Source organism: Triturus cristatus, chromosome 2_1 (assembly GCF_964204655.1).
Source record: "Triturus cristatus chromosome 2_1, aTriCri1.1, whole genome shotgun sequence".
NCBI lineage: Eukaryota > Metazoa > Chordata > Amphibia > Caudata > Salamandridae > Triturus > Triturus cristatus.
In genome coordinates, this window is record NC_140581.1 from 1,007,681,266 (window position 1) to 1,007,698,251 (window position 16,986).

Here is a 16,986-nt window from a genome sequence, read left to right on the forward strand (position 1 = left end):
AAGGCACACTATATCACTAGATGTCAACAGAGGGAGCCATTCATTATTAGACCTTTTTTGGTTGTAACCAGCAATGTTCCTAGACATAGCCGCTATAGAACCAAAAAGATTCCCTTGAGGTAACGGACTCTGGGACAAATTTAGGCTGACTTGACGTCTGGCTAATGTCTCTACGGGAATAATAGAGGGAGACGAGTGTGAGGTAGACCCCTTTTGTAAATCTAGAACACCATCCTCACTAGTTAACATAATCTGAGAATCCAGTCAGGCGCAGGCAGACAGGCCTTCTAGAGCAGCAAATCTATTTGTTAAAGAAAGCGAAGGGACTAAGGGGGGAATAAGTTGATTAAACAAGTGACATGAAGGCCTCCAGGTAACTTGTGATCTAGGAGTAAACATCTGTGATGTAGAATAGGGTTTGTAAAAGAAACCCAAAAGTAGAACAAACATTTCAGAGTGAAATAATGACGTTTCTGGTAAAACAGATAATAGTTCACCCACTATATGGTGGCTCTCAAAGTTCACTACAATGCAGTCACCTGTGATAGTTGTGGGAGCTCTTCCTACCCAAGATACCCTCCTAGCCATAATGATATTATGGTGGAAATTAAGAGCTTTCACCTAGACGATTAGATAGCCAATGCTGTGTCTTTTAGTTTTATTTATTAGCTGCTCCATATTTTCTAATGTATTTGGTTTGAGTTCCGGAACATTAACTAGAACTAGAACATACGGACAAGCGGCTGGAGGGAGATCTAGTCTTGTCTTAGGCTTCCCAATTTCAACTTGATGCTGAGAAGCTCCCCTTGCCAAGCACGATGGTTGTGGCCTTTCCTCCAAATAAGTTGTAGGTATAGATGGGGTAGTACGTGGGTGAATAGCAGTAGAGGTAGAGGGTATTTGTAGTTCACCATGTAACCCTGAACAACCAATATTCTCAGAGTTACCTTGTGCATGTGTCTGCATTTGTGTCATACTGTGAGTTTTATATACATTAGCTCTCATCTTTTTGGCAGAATCACAGACAGAGCCAGCGAAAACAGTAGGAACTCCCATAGTTTGTTGTAGGACGTGACTTTCCATGCTATCAATAATTACATTTGGCCTATCAGGCATGGTAGGCGGGACCATACCTAGTTGGGGATTGGATCTCACTACGTCAGTTAACACAATGGTATTAGAGAGGGGCTGGGTTGAGAGATCAGAGGCCTCAAGAGAAGATAGCTATTCCTCTATTTGGGACCATTTATATAATATAGGATTTAATAATACAGTCATCATAGACTCTAGTCTTTTCATTAGATCAGAATCACAAGGATGATCAGTCCCCAAAGCTGACTGATTGGTGATTTCATTTTGTCTGGTGGATCTAGTAGATCTTAGTTGTAGGTCCTGTGTTCATTTTCTTACACCCAGTATCTTTCTCCTTACAGATCCTTTTTATTGTTCTTTGTTTTAAGGGGCCACCTCCCTTTCTTTTTTGGGATTTCGTATCTGGGTGGTTATTTATTACTTGGTTGGCCGTTAATTGCTCCTGGGTTGTATTGCAGTCTTCGTCTATAGTGTTGGTAGATGGCGATGGATTCACTGCTGAAGTTATAACAGAACTCAGTTCATCTACTAATTGGTCATAATTCAATCGGTCAGTGGCTGGAGTCCCTTGACCTAAAGAGGAACGTTTTTGCATGATCAAAGTATCCAAAGACAGCCTTCTCTCAGTAAGTTCAATTTCATGACCCAGAACAGATTTGGCCCTAGTTAAAAAGGCATCCAGGGTCCCAACATGGCCAGACCCTTGTTTTTCCTTAAGATTCTTTATTTTATTCATTTTGCCCTCAATAATACTAATCACCCCACTCAATGTGCAACTTCCCCAACGGTACAATAGATAGTATTATAATCTGTAGTTTGGAAGGCCAAACAAGGTCTAACGCCTCCCTACCTTTTCCTTCGAGATGGCAGCACTCAGTTCCTAATGCAGCAACAAACTCTTACAACAACCCAAGAGGGTAGGCCCAGCCCAGCCTCTTCCGGCCCCTGATGGGCACAGACAAGTCTGCCCTTGGCCCGGACGTGGACCAGGCGCGTCCGCGCGGGTTCTGCGCTGCGGGAGCCCATTCCTGATTTCAAGGCACCTCTGGCGCTGGATTGGCTATGCGGCTCCAGCCGCAAAAGGAACCCAGCAGGAAAAGGAGCTGATGGTGAGACCCGCGCATCGGTAGCCCGCTCCTGATTGCAAAGTGCCTCCTGGCGCTGGATTGGCTGCGTGGCTCCGGCCACAAAAGGAACCCAGCAGGAAAAGGAGCTGATGGCGGGACCCGCACTGCGGGAGCCCGCTCCTGATTTCAAAGTGCCTCCTGGTGCTGGATTGGCTGCGCGGCTCCGGCCGCAAAAGGAACCCAGCAGGAAAAGGAGCTGATGGCGGGACCCGTGCTGCGGGAGCCCGCTCCTGATTTCAAAGCGCCTCCTGGAGTAGTTTTGTTGCTTTTGCTGCAGACAAAGGCAAAGAGGTTAAAATGCTGTGCTCAGCTCAAGATCCTCTGATTCTGGGCCAACCACTGCATCGCCATTAGCCTACCAAAACATGGTAGGACAGTCGGGACCTGTTGTAAAGTGCTCAAAAGCCCCGCCCGGGTTAGGATAGCGCTATAAAAAGCTGCAAGTATCGGAGGCTATTTCAAAGCCTGCACAATATTTTGTTGGCTTTTCTTATTCGTATTTGCAGTCAGATTGTGCTACTCATACAGATATTTCTGGAATGGGGAAAATAGGCAAGAAATACCTAAAAGTCTTGGAGTTTCCCTTACAAAATGGAGAGTAAAACATAAGGGTGAAGACCAGTTTGACGAGTAACAGGAAATAAAAGGAGGATGGGAAATAAAACAAACAAATGTGTGAGAAAAGTGGTAAAATTATATAATGTTAAATATATTGCCATAGTGTGCCTCAGAATTCCAGAAAACCTGCCACAGTGTGGGCTCTGAAGGCAAAGTCTAGTTTAGGAATGGGCTAGGGAGCCTCTCTTAAGCAGGTTTAAAGGGGGCTTGGGTTGGGTGGGGGCAGCAGTTCTACCAGTTTTCTCTGGTTCATGCATGATGTCATATGTGAAGTAATAGACAGTGCATTGCGGGGGCATAAGTTATAGTTAGCTCAGGTAACTCTATCTGCTGATTTTCTATGGTTTTGTGTTTGTAAAATCTGAATCTATCTATAACATCCCTGTAACCTTTATTTTTTTTCAGTGAATTCCTAAGGTTTTTTTCATTCTATTTCCTAACTATAACATCCCTATAACCTTTGTTTTTTCAGTGAATATCTAGTTTTGTAAGGCTATTTAGTAACTATAATGTTCCTGTAACTTTTCTTAGTGAATTTTACTGTTGCTTTTAATATAAATTGTACTATAATTTCACCTACAAGTTCAATTTAGTAATATAAATTTTTACGAGTTTATAAATACATTGTATTCACATATTTATTCGTATTATACATTTTAAAAGTAACAATTAACAAATCAAGGTAAGGTAACTTATATAGTATTTCTATAAATATAATACACTTAGAGCCAGATGTACGACCGTTTTCTGCGGTTGTAAACAAGAAATCGGCCCGTTTGCAAAATTGATCTGTCCTATGTACAGACCATATAAATAGGGTTTGCGACTCGCTATTAGGAAGGGGTGTGCGACTGCAATCACTTGAAGTTTATCACCCATTTCAAAAAGGTGATGAGCCACTCGCAAACGGGAAGGGTTCCCCAGATGACCCCTTCCCCTTTGTGATTGGTAGCAAAATGGACCAGTGCCTACTCTTAAAAAATGAACCAGAAACGTTTCCTTTTCCTTTTTTAAATGCATCCCGTTTTCCTTCAAGAAAAATGGGCTGCATTTAAAAAAACTGCTTTATTTAAAAAGCAGTCACAGACATGGTGGTCTGCTGACCCCAGTCATCCCTGTGAGTGTTGGCCTTTCACAATGGGGTCACAAATTGCGACCTGCCTCATGAATATTAATTAGGCAGGTCATTTGCGACTCCATAGGGAATTGCAAACAGTGTCTGAGACACTACTGTAAATTCCATTTTGAGAGTCGCAATTTGCGAGTCGCAAAATGACACAATTTGCGAGTTGCAAAATAGAAGGGTCGTACATCCGGCTCCAAGTCTTTCTGTTTTTATTCATCTTATGGATGCGCCACAATTCCACCATTATTACTTCGTGATTCCAGGATCACACCCAAACCTCTACTTCTTATTGGATACAGTAAGTCTCAACCAATGCACATTGCAAACCACACCCTAAATCAGTTATTTGGGTTTCACATGTCTCCGTAGACAGCACCATCCTGTTTTTCAGCTTTCCTTTACAAGTACAGAGTTTTAAAGTCAGGATATCTTATACGGAAGATAGAAGAGAAGGGGAAAAACATGATGAAGAAGAAGAAGAAGACTTACCACCTACAAAGAAGTGCTCTGACGTTTGGAAATATGTTGCCATCTCTTTAGGAGAAAAGACAATTATTCCAAAATATTTCCAATGCACTAAGTGCAGCATAAAACTGTCAAAAGGTACAGAGAAGAAGTATTCACATAGCACATCCTCTAGGTCAAACACCTAAAAATCATACATACAAGAACGTATCCATGATGGTGAGAGAGAGGGAAGGTGGTGCATCATCATCATCAGCTGCACCATCTGTGGGACCCTTACCACCTGATCAGACTATTACCATCCCGCTGCTTCACCAAAATTGCAAGACATATTGACTCATTGTGGCAAGTTCCATATGCCAGTTGCACTAAAAACTCACCTCACTGTTCCACCTTCCAAAACAAGTTGATATCTGAAAAGTAAATATAGAATACTTTTAAATTTACATTACATACTATTAGATTACATACTATAAGCAAGTAAGTTGCTACATAACTGCTTATAGCAATGTGTTAGAGGCTGTGCAAGTATCTGAGTATGGGTGTATACATGGGTATGTAAGTGGCTGTATGGGTGTGTGACTGGTTGAGTGGATATGTGCTTGAATGAGTGTATCAGTGCCTCTGTGGGTGTGTCACTGCATGTGTAAGTAGGTGTGCGGGTGTGTGATTGGGTGTGTTAGTGACTGTATGGATGTCTAAATGGGTATGCAAGTGGCTGTATGGATTGGTAACTGTCTGTATTAATAGGTGTTTGGTGTGTAACTGAGCAACTGTCTCTGTTAGTGGTGGATACATAAGTGCGGTGTGGGTGTGTGAGTGGATGTGTAAGTGTCCAAGTCACTGTCTGATTGGGTGTGAGTGGCTGTATGGTTTTATGAATAGGCATGTGAGAGGCTGTATGGGTGGGTGACTGCGAGTATAACTGGGTGTATGGGTGTGTAAGTGCAGGTGTAACTGACTGTCTGAGTACTGGTGTGAGACGTTGGCCTGGTATATGCTGTCCACTAATTAAAGTGGGCACCTTGCACCAGTCCAAACAACCCTTAAGGTGATTTAAGAGGTCAAAGATAACCTTAGAAAGCTATCCAAGTGGTAGCTGTGGAGATCAGCCTTCAGGCTTAGTCTTGAAGGAATGTTAAGCAGCTTGTTTTACCAGAATGCAACCTTATAGTATTGGTTACATGAAGGGAGAACACACAGTAGTTATAAAAATATGTATTTATTCATATAACACTATCTAGTATGACACAGTATCTCCTACAGGGAGATAATCACAAAGCACACAATACTTAAGAACAGAAATGACAGTAAATAGCACTAATGCACAGTGAGCCCCTGGGGGGACCAAACCATATACTAAAATAGTGGTATAAGAACCACGACTTGAGTCAAGACAGTGTTGAGAGGACGTAGAATCGCTGGGACCCCAAGGAACCACCCAAGGCGAGTAAGTAGGGACCCCATGGAGGACAGGTGCAGTGTGGGAACACGACCGCGTGCTCTGTACAAGTCTATGGGAAAGTCACAGTTGAAGTTTTAGAGTTTAAGGACTCTTCCCAGTGGACTTCGAAGAAACCCGGTGAAAGTTAGGAGGTTTGAGAGCCACCCCACCCGTGGATACTGAGGTACCCGAGTTACCTATCCCAAGGAAGCTGGGTGCATAGGTCTGAAGTGGCGTCAGAAACCGCAGTCGAACCCAATGGAGGACTTCGGAGAAGAGCCGCTGCTGGAAGGAAGAAAAGTGTCAGTTGGAATCCAAAGGTGGATTCTTGTCAAAGAGTACCTGAATGCAGAGGGGACAGAGTCTGGGTCACTCCAAAGTGACCGGGCCTCGGTAGACAAATGCCCACTGATGTTGGGTGCTTCAGGTGCATTGATGGAGTTCTTGACTCTGCAGCTAAGAGGGATAGGAGACGTTGAGGACAACCAGAAGCTGGATACAAGCTGTCCCACAAAAGATGTCGAGTACTGAGGGGTCGGTGTCTGGCTGGAGCACCAACAAGCCTTGGCAACAGCAACCCACACAGAAGGACAAGGATATGTATGGTTCAAACCAGCAAGGTCCAGGAGAGTCAGCAAACACAGGGGAGTCAGGGCAAGCCTAGAGAAACCAGAGGCACAGGAGCCGTGAGAGGACCTTGAGCGATTTAACCAAACAGCAGCCTACAGAGCACTCGGTGTGAGGAGGCCAGAGTTCTTGATAGGAAATGGTGCCAGAGGTTGGGGCTATTCAGAGCCCAATGCACTTGTTCAGGAAACGCCAACTAGCATATGCACTTATAAAGGTACATGGTGCACAGGGGTTTGGTTATTGCAGCCCCATGAGGAATTCTGACCTCAAACATGGTGAGAGGGCAGCTCAGACCTCAAGGGACATGGAAACCCACCTCATGTTGCTGAAGCCTTCGGAGTCTGTAGGAGCTCAGGGTCAGCAGACCAGACAGCAGTGTTGCTGTGCCTGCGAATGCAGGGGAGTGACTCCTTCACTCCAATGGAGAAATCTTCAGTTGTCCTTGATGCTCCACAGGTCCTGCACGGATCCTGTATGGTGTACAGGAACAGAAGATGCTTCAGACTGAGAGGGAGATGAAATTAGGCCCAATCGAAGTCCAGAGCATCCATACGGTCGAACTTCCGTGGTTTCGGGTTCAGAATCTTGTCCACATTAAATCTTGGGTCCTACAGCCAGGTAAGCCCATTTGTACCCACGGGAGAGGGTTGGACAGATTCATGGGACCCTCCCAGGGGAGGTTCTGGACAGAGGGGAGGTTACTCCCATGTCCTTTGTCCAGTTTTGCGTCAGAGAATGAGCCAACGGCTCCCAGGACCGGTTTGACCTGGACTATGCACAGGGACACAAAATGTGTAGACTTTCGGTTGCTGGCAAGCGCACCCACACAGCCCTTATACACTAAATCCTGTCTGGGAGGTGTCTGGGAGGTGGTCACACCTCCCTGTGACAGGATGCCTATTGTTCTGCCTTCCCCTGCCTGATGTTGGCTCAGCAGCAGGAGGGCAGAAATGTGTCTCTGGTCGCCAGCAGCCATTTTGTGCTGCCCGGGACCAGAAGGCTGGTACCAGGAACACCAGGGACCCAACGAAGTTCGCTTCTGAGGGGTGGAATCATACCCCCCACACCAGTTAGCGGTATGGGGGTATGACTCCAACACGTTTGACATCACACATGATAGGGTTAGTTTCAGCCGTTTTAGAGTTGGTCATCACGTGGTCGCATAATGCCGCTCTATGTGTCGTAAATGGCTGTCTCATTGACAACCCGGGAGAATGGACTCTGTAGGCTGCAGGGGTGTCCTGCTCATGCAGTGGCACCCTCTCACCAAGAACCAAGCACCCTGCCTTCAGGATTGTTAAGGCCTGCTATAGGGGTGACTTATAGGTTTTAAGTGCAGTGACCCTTAGATTTAGTAAACCTATATCTTAAGCAATTGGTACATGCATCAACTTACACAAGCTGCAATGGCATGCCTGTAGTTCCATTTTGCATGGCCTCTCCTGGATGGCATAACACATGCTTCAGCCCATGGGAGGCCTCTTGGGTACCTATGCCCTGAGTACATGGGCACCATATACTAGGGACTGACAAGGGTACCCCAGTATCCAATTTGGAGTGTACCAAAGTACATAACATAACAGTTTAGGGAGAAAGCAGATAGACTGAGGTCCTGATTAGCAGGATCCCAGTCAGACTAGTCAAAATCAATATCACATTTTAGCAAAAAGTGAGGGGAACCATAAGAAGCAGATCCTACTATCCTCCAGCTGGGTACATGAACAACTGTATAGGTGTGACGATGCCTGTAAGTTATACCACTTTTAAATGTTCACAATTTTGATCCCTTTCCATGTTTCCTGTAAAGAGCCCAATTTGGTTGCTTTTTCTTGGATCTGATGATCCAAGGCGGGGCTCAGTGCTGCCCCTCGTGTGGTCCGTGATGGATCCACACAAAAGTATTTAAAGGCATTAAACAATCTACTGTTAATACTTTTCATTTATACTTTATTTTTTAAAATATTGTCAATTACAAGATATACATTCCCTACTGAAAATATTTTGTACACCACTCTGCTTTTCAGTTTCACGCTACAGTCTCTTTTGTTCCCTTCTCTCCACACTCATTAAGCTCCAATTCCATAGTAACCATGTTTCCAATAGTCTCTGCCTACCAGTAGGTAAAAAGTTCACAAGACTCTCTCTCAACAGCATACTAGCTTCACATTAACTGTAGCAGGTGTGGTTGACTGTTTGCAGTTCCAAGCATAACTGAAACAACATAACTTGTTTTCATGTTTTCAAATCCAATCACAGAATTAGTTACTAATGGTAGTTCTCTGCACAGCTCCACCATCCATTCAAATATGTTCTTTTTATATTTTACCTGCTGTCCTCCATTGTAACTACCTTTCATCAAAACTGCCTCATTCTGCTGCAGCATTTTCCTGTATGCTACTCCTGCATATCTCCAAAATGGTCAGAGTCTGGATTCTGTGCCATAGTTTTGTGTTTTTTTAGCCAGAGAGAATGGTAGTAAGAGTGGCATTAACAGGGACATAGGTTTATCTAATGTTGCCATTACTTGGGTTGGTCAGAGAAGGTTAAAATTGCATACATTGCTGCCTTTGGTTGATAGCAATACGGATTGCCAACATCCAGACCTCATGATTGTGCACTGCGGTGACAATGACCTAGGCACAATTACTGGGGTAAGACTGAAAATCCCAATGAAGCATACCTTTGGTAAATTAATGGTACTTTTCCCACATTCTGCCTTGGTGTTCTCCAACATTTGCCAGGAACAGAAGTGGCAGTGGTAAACCCAATTTTGTCAGCAGATAGAGAAAACCAGGAAATATATCAATAAAGCTGTTTCTACATTTCTCTGAGACTTCAAGATGAGAACTACACAAAATACCAACTTATTCTTTGACATGGATGGAATATACCGAAAAGATGGAGTCCATTTCACAGACACAGGCAACAGGGTGTTCCTCAACAACATGAAATACTGCATACTGTTCTGTGTGCAATTATTATCTTTACACCATTAACACAAAGGCTCTTTTCAGGGCCAACCCTATTCCCAAACACTTGTTCTTTTTGTTTTCAAATCCTTTTTTCGAAGTTCTCACTAGGATCGGTGGATCCACAGAAGATCCTCGGCCAAATAAGTGGTCTGATGGCTATGTTGCATGTCATGATGTAACATGTGAGGTCATAAGCAGTGCATTCTGAGGGTGTAAGTAATAGTTAGCTTAGGTAACTATAACTGCTGCATTTCACTGATTTTGTACGAGTGATTGTGGGTCTAACTATAACGTCCCTGTGACCTTGGATTTTTAAGTGAATTTCTAAGGTTTTTTAAATTCTATTTCCTAACTATGACATCGTTGTAACCGCTGTTTTTTTCAGTAAATGTCTACAAATTCAAAGGTTTTAATCCGAACTGTAACCTGTCATCTTTGAGAGTGGGTCTGTGAGAGGGTCTGTGGGTGCCTGCATGTGTGTGAGTGGGTGTATGAGAGTTTGTGTGGGTCTGCAAGTGGGTTCATGAGTGTATTATGTGGTCTGTGTGTTGGTGCATTAGTGTGAGTGGGTGGATGTGTTTCCAAGTGAGTCTGACAGTGGATGCATGTCTCTCTGAGTCTATTAGTGGGTGTGTGAGTATCTGACGACTGGGTCTGTGAGTGGGTGTGTATGCTTCTGAGTTAGTCTGATAGTGGAAGCATGCCTCTCTGAGTAAGCCTATCAGTGAGTGTCTGAGTGGGTCTGTGAGTGGGTTCATAAGTTTTCAAGTAAATCTGTCAGTAGGTGCATGAGTCTCTGCGTGGGTGTGTGAGTGGGTGTGAGTGTCTGGGTGGCTGTATGACTCGGTGCATGAGTCTCTGGCTAGTTCTATGATTGGGTGCATGAGTCTCTTAGTGGGTCTGTGAGTGGGTGCATGGAACTTTGAGTTGCATTATGAGTGGGTGTATCAGTCTCTGACTGAATATGAGTTGGTACATGAGTGTGTGAGCTGGTCTATGAGTGAGTGCATGGCTCTCTGAGTGGGACGCTGAATGGGTACATGAGTGCCTGAGTGAGTTTGTAACTGTGTGCGTGAATCTCTGAGTGGGTCTGTGAGTGGGTGCATGAGTGTCTGAGTGGGTCTGTGAATTGGTACATTAGTGTCCGAGTGAGTATGTGAGTGGGTGCATGAGTTTCTGAGGGAGTCTAAGAGTGGCTGTGTGAGTCTTTGAGTGGGGCTGTGACTGGGTGCACACAGCTCTGAGTGGGTGTGTGAGTGGGTGCATGAGTCTCTGAGTGGGTGTGTATGTGGGGGCATGCATCTCTGAGTAGAACTGTGAGAGGGTGTATGAGTCTAAGTGGGTCTGGAAGTGGCTGCATGAGTCTCTGAGTGCATCTATCAGTGAATGCATTAGTGTCTGAATGAGCTTGTGAATGTATTTTTGTTTGTATTTTATTGCCAATATTCACAAATGTATTGCAAAGTTACACAGGGGGCCGCACTTGCATTTACAGCAAATTCACAAATGTTGCACTTAAAAAACCCCTCGGTTTTGCATCATATTAAACCCATCAGAGTTTCCTCAAAGACCCCTTAATTCTACACATGGCGTCAGGGTACATCTAACCTTATCCCTTTGACCCTTTCTGACATTTTGTTTCAGCCCTGGGGACTGTTTTGATGAGGTTAAATGACAGCTGCAACTATCTGCTCAGGTTGTGGCCAGCCAATCATGGCATTCCTCTTGGCGCGCGCATTTGTGAATCATCATGCATTCTTTGTGAATTAGCCGCAATCGTAAGTATACATATTTGAATCTTTTAAATATCTCAAAAACTACTGAATGGAAGAAGTGAAAGCATGATCTGTGTAACGATCCACCTTTCTGCCAAATTTGGTGTCATTCTGTCCAGCGGTTCGGGCTGTAGTCATGTTCAAAACTCCTATAGGAATTAACATGGGAAACACCCCCCCCCCCTTTTTCTCAGCCCCTGCTTGACCTATCGCTCCAAAACTTTCCATGCACTAGAAAGACCTAACTTGACACTTTTTTGAGAAAGGTTTGTGAAGATTTGTCAAATGGCACCAAAGGCGGAGGGAAGTGAAAAAAAGTTTTTCCTAGGTAAACATAGAACATGGTCCTAACTATAACTATATATCTGGCTTCAGTAACAGGTTACAATGAAGGCACTCATGAAAAGCAGACATATATTAGATTTCCCAGGCCTTGTATCCCATGAACAAGACCCAGGAAGGCCAAAACATGTTGGGTTTTTATTCTTCTGTGCTTTCACGCTCATGGTGAAATAAAATAACTTTGTATAGCTTGTGAGTGCCCACATTGTTCCATGTTGGTGGAGCCAACTATATATATGAGCCAGTGGACCAGCAGGATACACGGCCTGATAGTGAGATAGTGAAGTTGCGTCCCACTTCGTCCCTGCCAAAAGACCTCGAGTTGAGGTGGTATACTCTACCAGTGAGGGTGCAGACAAGGGTGGATCTTTTCTCATTCATAGGACCATTGGTTGTAATATACTGGTCCCCTTAAATCTTTTGAATCCTATCTCCTGGGCACATTAGTAAAGACAGAAGTAGTACCACCAGGAGGAAGTGATATCATTTTCAGAGTTGTTGCACTCTGCCCTTCACCCACACCTTTACACAAATAGATTGTCCATTCTTAATCGCTCTTCCCTTTGGGCAGTTGTAGCCAGCACCATCAAAACAGCTCTATGGTGTGAGAAGGTACCCTATGATGAAGCATGCCACCTAGGTTGGGTGAGTGTTCACATCCTAATAAAAAAGTTTTTGTGGTTTTGTGAGAGAGACCAGTGTGACAAGTTGGTACTATTGGATAAGTTGACTATAACAGACCAAGAGTACTTTTGCTTGTGTTTCTATAGTTGTTATTCGGGAGTTGGTACTCCCAGGCCTTTGAATACTCCCTAACCCCCATTTAAGTTGGTGGATGTGTGCATATGTACACATGGATGAATGTATAGATAGTGTTAGGTGAATAACAGTATGAATGATTGAATGGTTTGTAATAGTAGGGGGCATAACTGAATGGATTGGTGTAGAAATGGGTGTGGAAAAAAGCTCATCTGAAGAGTGCAGATGAATGGATAAATGCTTGGAAGGGGGATAATGAGTATCTAAGTTGGTGGGTGATCTCCCATGTCCGCAAGTTACCTCACTCCCTTTTACTATATACCCTTCTTGCTCTTATAAATTCATAAGCTTTCCACATGGCCATCCATGTTTAGGGAACTGTAACTGCTGTATATCCTTTTCACCTCTCCTCTTTGTTTCCCTTTTTTCCTCTCCTTCATGTTCACAGACTGTCGCCCTTGGTCCTTCTAAGCTTACAATCTCATGACAAAAGCCAAACACCTGCAGTAGCGGCCGCTTGTACTGTGAAGTGGTGTGGCGGAGAGGGGAACACAAAAAAGGAGAATGAAACAAAACTAAATTCCACTTACCTGCTCTGATGGCCAACACCTTCCTCCCGATCCTCACGTCCTTGTCAGGAACATGGTGCACACTGCGCAGGCTCCCAGCTCCCAATCGCAGCAATGCTCACATGCTGTGAATGCTGTTGACAGCATGTGAGCACTGCTGGGATTGGTCAGAGCACCTCAGTTCGGCGCTCAGACATAGATTGGGAGCCTGTGTTGGTTTCTCCACCCAGCTGTACAACACAGCTAGGTAGAGAAAAGCTAAGTGTGCATGACGGTTTGGCCAGCCCTATAGAGCTGCCTGCCGTCCCCTCCCTCAGCGTGGCTGGCAGGCAGCCTGCAGGATGCAAAATAAAATGATAATAAAAATGTTTTATTAGCATTTTATTTATGTCCTTGCCTCTCCTGGATTTCAGTGGGGGGGACGATCCTCCACCATAACAGAGGAGCCGCCACTGCAAATGTTTAAACTTTTGTGAAAAGAGTTGGCAATTATACTTTTTACCTTTTCTTGGTGAAGCAATGTGTTGCTATTTGCATTCAGTGTGGAATGATTTAAAACAGCAGAAGCATTCTAGTTTGTCATTTTCCTAACTCATAATACTAAGTGCCAGTGACCGCATATTTATTTGAGAAAACAAAAAGGGTGAAGTTTATTAATACCAGGAGTACATCGTCTAACAATGTTTAACAAGGATTTCCATAACCTCCAATGGTATACTGTTTCATTTGGTGATTAGCAGGCCCTACTAAAGTGCCTTTATGGAAAGTAGTCATTTCAATTATTTTTAAGCAACTGTTTATATCTTCTATGCCTGCTTGAATGGGTAAGGAAATGCTGACCTCTGAAATGCTATCAATCTGAAGTTCCATTGCTGATTTCCAGAGTTTGAGCTGGTATTGCCATGTAGGATGAGAACGTCCTTAGCTTCTTTTGATACCCAGGACTCTGCTCTATTTTTGCAGGCCATTCCTTTCACCTCGCTGATAGCTTGCGTACCACCACTCCATTTAAGGTTTATTGTCTCTTTGCAGGTCCACCTTTTTTTAAATGGCAATGGCCCACCTGTTCCAGGCATCTGCAATATTCAAAATACACACACCCATGCCAATATCAGAGAGGGGAACTGTCACTCATTTAATTCTAAGACAGTGATGCGGATTAATGAAGCCATGCTTGATTGTCACAAAGCCCACCCTTCCTAAAAATCTGTCCATCACAATGTTATTGTTTTCTTTATAATTTTTCAGTGGCCCATGATTCCCCTTTATTAAATGAATTTGGCCAGCAGTGGTGCACGCTGTCCCCACCTCGTCCCCGGTATTCCTATTCAGTGCGCTGTCACCACGGAAGTTCAATGTCAGAATTTGGAGAGTAAGGAAACATGGATCATGCATACACAGTAACAACAAGAGGCGTTTAGACTTATTTGCACACTGGAGTCTGGAAACATGGCTCAGAACAACTCAAGAAGTTTACTAATACACATCTCAAGGAGGACAGTGAGAAAGAGACTATGATCCCAAGACAGGTAGTTTTGAAGAACACACCGATGGCATTTAGGTAAAAGACTATCATGTGCAAGCAAATAGTAGTTGCAGGTTATCTGACCCTTTTAAAAGCTAGGTCACACAGTAGCTGGGACAGTAGCACCATAGAAAGACTAGAAACTTTGATCATGGTGTCCAGCAATGTTGTGCTTTGGTTGTTATGGCTCCCCTACTCTAGTTCGTTCACAAGCTTTTTCTGTTCCTGCACTTTTATTGCTTTGTTTCTCATTTCCTATTTCCCCCCGTTGTAAATTTCCTCATTATTGGCTGGTTGTGTTTGTGTTTTGTTCGTCGCCCACCTTGCCGGTGAGCAGCCGATTCCATGGCGTGTCCTGGTGCTCCATGGGGTTCATCACAGTCGGCCGTTAGCACATGCTGGGTGCATTGGCTACCAGATGAGACACAGTGAAGGCCCACCTTGACCTAAACCTGGGTGGTTTCTTTGGAGAGAGTCCCCCTGCTTGTATCCTAATTGAGAACAATCGAAGCAGCGGGTTGGAAATGAGTCTTCGGGAGCCACCGCTCACCAGAACCTCCCTCCCTCTTCTCAGAAGGGAAATGGGAACCCTTTTCTTCCCCTTTATCCAGGGACCTGTTTGGGTCTCTCTGGACCTTCCCCTCACTCTGTTGGGAGGAACCTGAACCACCCTTCTTGGAGTCACCCGTAGGTACCTTTCTGGACACTGGTGCTGACCCGGATATCCGCCTCCTCAGCAAGCTTCCTGGGATCAGTAAGCTTACTATCCACTAGGTGTTAGCGCAGCTCTGTAAAACAAAGATCAAGCATATGCTTCTTTAAAATTAAGTTGTACATCCCTGAATAACCATCTACTTTGCTGCCCCTCACACAGCCCTTCAGTGCCTTACCAGCATAGTCTAAGCAGTCAACCCAGCTCTGTCTGGATAGTTTGTGACTGGTACTGAACCTTGATCAATATTTCTCAGGTATCAGCCCAAACTTACTGGTCAAGATGGCCTTCATAGTAGAGCATATCACTATCAAAGGAGAGAGAGAGGACTAGGTAGCTAGTCCGTATCCCCGGGGTTTATATGTGAGATCAAAAAGGACTAGCCTATTTGTGAATTTAAATAGACTCAAGACTGTAAGGCAGGGTACAAACCATTTTGTTTGTTCATGAAGCCCTCACCCACCAACCTAGTTGGTGGCACGCTTCATCATCGGGCCCACCCAGTGACACTGAGTGTGTCCCGGGTGTGCTTCGACGCCTGGATACAACAGAGCAGGTATGTATCTGAGTGTGCAGTGTAGTGAAGTGAAGGTGACAATTTAAAAGCTATACAGGGATCCCAGTACCCGAGGGTAAATTATATTTTAATAACTGGGTCACTGCGAGCATAAAAAAAGGCTGTTGGATTTTATAGGAATGTTAATTAGGGTTTCCTACATCCAGGTGTGGTCTACATGTTTCAACCAGGCCTTTATGATTAAAACTGGCTTTCCTCAGGACCAAAGTGTGTAGGTGCAAATTACTTAGATTTAAGTGATAGTGTAATTTTGAGAAATGTGTAGCACTCACTAAGGTGCTTTACATATGAGAGGGGATTCCCTCTTAGAGCATTACTGGACATACAACAAGTATGACAGGACACACATACAGGGGAGAGTCTCAGTATCGTTACATATTCACAAGACAGATTGATTGCCGATATCTATTGTGCTGTGTAGACGATAAATACGTGGCAAATGGTGTAGCCATATTGGTGGTATGGCTAAGGTGAGAGTTATCATATGTACACTAAGTTTTGTGGTGGGCTAAGCATCGTAAGCGCATCAACACACAAAAAAACGGTGGAAAGTGCATGAAAGGAAGATTATCCTCACGTTGGCTTGTTGCCAAACATGCCCCAGGGAGTAGTCCGGCAGAGGAATGGACCCTGGTAAGATAAAGGGTCCTTAAGGGGTTAGGGACCTGTGGAAAAAGAGCTTACCCGGCTTGTAGCTGAAGCGCTTGGTTTACTCACGATACTTTCGGTCAGTGTCTGCGTTGAGCCTCCAGCCGTCTCTGCGGCCTCCGTTGGGCTGTCCTCGGCCGTGTTTGTGCTTTAAATGCAGGATGCATCATTCTGAACACCTGTGCGGGGAAGGACAGAGAAGACAGACTGTGCGAGGACACGCTGAGTCATGGCTGTACTGCACATGGGCGGGAGAGCAATGTATCCTGTTGCGAGCATGCCCATTAGAGTATCCTGCTGCGAGCATGCCCATGTGCGGGGGAGTAGTGTGCTCTGCTGTGAGCATGTGCGGTGCCGAATGTCGGCACCTGCGCATTGGGATGGCTGGGTGAGCTGTACCCAGTGTACACAGATTAGTGTACAGTTGTAAAACAAAAGAGCGCTAACTGGGGAAAGAGAGAACTTAACGAGCGCTGTGGGGTGCCAGGTGTGTTATAACTGGCCATTACAACAGGGGGACATTTAACACGGAGGGGAATCAAGAGTAAGAAACTCTCAACCTTGAACTTGACAACACCAACAAATCCACTGCAACTCCATTAACC